The 2353-nt window shown below is 38.3% G+C and overlaps 1 non-coding gene across 1 annotated transcript; it reads right to left on the bottom strand.

Annotated features, from left to right (window-relative positions):
• Window positions 1–223: 223 nt before the first annotated feature.
• On the bottom strand, window positions 224–330 carry LOC128284749 (small nucleolar RNA R71). Its single transcript, XR_008275171.1, has one exon. It is a non-coding gene; the product is annotated as a small nucleolar RNA R71 (small nucleolar RNA).
• Between the last annotated feature and the right edge of the window lie 2023 nt (window positions 331–2353).

Here is a 2353-nt window from a genome sequence, read left to right on the forward strand (position 1 = left end):
GGATGAGGATCCAAATGCTCATTTAGCGAATTTCCTGGAATTCTGCGGTACGTTTAAAATCAATGGCATTTCTGATGATGCCATACGTCTTCGGTTGTTTCCCTTTTCATTGAAGAACAAAGCTAGACAATGGTTGAACTCGTTACCACGAGGGTCAATCACTACTTGGGAACAAATGATCAAAAATTTTTTATTAAAATATTTTTCGCCTGCTAAAACAGCTAAATTAAGTAATGATATCTCTTCTTTTGTGCATATGGATTTAGAGACACTTTACGATGCATAGGAGAGATACAAGGATCTCTTGAGATGATGCCCTCACCATGGGTTACCACTCTGGTTACAGGTTCAAACCTTTCATAATGGCCTGAACCCTTCGACTCGACAAATGGTTAACGCAGCTGCTAGCGGAACCATCAATAATAAAACACCTGAAGATGCTTACGAGTTTATAGAGGAGATTTCACTGAATAACTATCAGTGACAAGTCATGAGGACAAAGCCAACGAAAATAGCCGGTGTTTATAACATCGATTCGGTCACCATGCTTTCTAATCAGGTAGAACTCTTGAATAAGAAAATTGATGGTCTTCTTAGTTCTTCATAGGTTCACCCAGTAATGCAGTGCGAAGCAAGTGGAAGTGGATCAAACAGTTCAGAATACCAACCTTATAGCCACAACATAGAGAACGAGTAGTTAAATTACATGGGTAATAATCCTCGATCTCAAACCAATCCATATAGTAACACTTACAATACAAGTTGGAGGAACAACCCAAATTTCTCATGGGGAGGCCAAGGAAATCAAAGACCACCTCCAGGCTACCAACAACCACCCCACCAACAAGAGAAGAAGCCAAACCTTGAAGAGATGCTCTCAAAGTTTATATCAGTGTCAGAAGATCATTTTTAGAATATCGAGACAGCACTTAAGAATCAACAAGCATCAATCCAAGTGCTCGAAACCCAAATTGGACAGCTTCCCAAGTTGATTTCTGAACGACCACAAGGTAGCTTGACAAGCAACATAGAATCTAACCCAAGGGAGGAACTCAACACGATTACTAGTCAAGATGAGGGCAGGTTAGTCACACCTGAACCAGAACCAAGGCAAGAAACTAAGATAAGCAAAGGTAAAGGTGAGGTAGACCACAATGAGCTGAAACTGGTAAGTGCAGAATACAAACCTCGTGTGCCATACCCTAATGCGACAAGGAAAGGTTGCTCAGATGAACAATTCAGTAAATTCCTTAAACTCTTAAAAAAATTACATATTAACTTACCATTTATTAAAGCTCTATAGCAGATACCAAAGGCAATGAATTTTTTAAAAGAGCTTTTAGCAAATAAGCGGAAGTTGGACGAGGCTTCGCATGTGCAGCTAAACGCATTTTGCTCAGCTATTCTACAGAATAAGATACCTAACAAATTGAAAGATCCAAGGAGTTTTATAATTCCTTGCTTAATTGGTCGTTTAGATGTTAATAATGCATTAGCTGATATAGGGGCTAGTATTAACATCATGCCATACAAAATGTTCAAACAATTAGGTATTGGTAAACCCAAACAGACTAGGATGAGCATTCAATTAGCAAATAAAACTATAAGATTTCCTAGGGGTATTATTGAAGATTTGCTAGTTAAAATTGATAAATTTATATTTCCCGTTGACTTCATTGTTCTAGACATAGAGGAGGATAGCAACAGTCCTTTGATTTTAGGAAGGCCTTTTTTAGTAACTGCTAGATTAATTATTGATGTTGGCACTGGTGAGCTCACACTTCGTATTGGAGACGAAACAATCAATACCTACTTTGTAGGAGAGATTGATTATTAATTTTAGGAAGGTGATTGTCTAAACCATTCTACTAAAACTGACAATATGGTGCAACCTACTTTGCAGGAAATGAGTTTGAAGGAAGTACATGAGCCATTTTCAAGCAATAGTAGAGTACCTCTTCATGAAGAATGAAGGCTACAAATCAAGGAGCTAGATGAATGGCGGACACATAAACCGAGAACACACGATAAACAAAAACTACCCCAAAACGAGCTCAATACCTTTCCAAGTCAACTTAAGGTTAGAGATAAAGTTTCATTAGATGCCACAGATCCTCACATTGTCACTACTAAACCGAATGAAGAAATCCTTCTTATGGTACTTAGCATTTTCCCATTCGGTACTGTCGAGGTAAGTCATCCCAAGTTCGGCACTTTTAAGGTAAACAACACCCGTCTAAAACCTTATTTTGATTAGAATGATAGCAGGAATGAAGAGTATAAACTCCTCGAACCATCATGACCATTCAATGGAGAGGTAAGTCGATCTTAGACTATAAATAAGCGCTTCTCG

This window comes from Gossypium arboreum, chromosome 11, assembly GCF_025698485.1.
Source record: "Gossypium arboreum isolate Shixiya-1 chromosome 11, ASM2569848v2, whole genome shotgun sequence".
NCBI lineage: Eukaryota > Viridiplantae > Streptophyta > Magnoliopsida > Malvales > Malvaceae > Gossypium > Gossypium arboreum.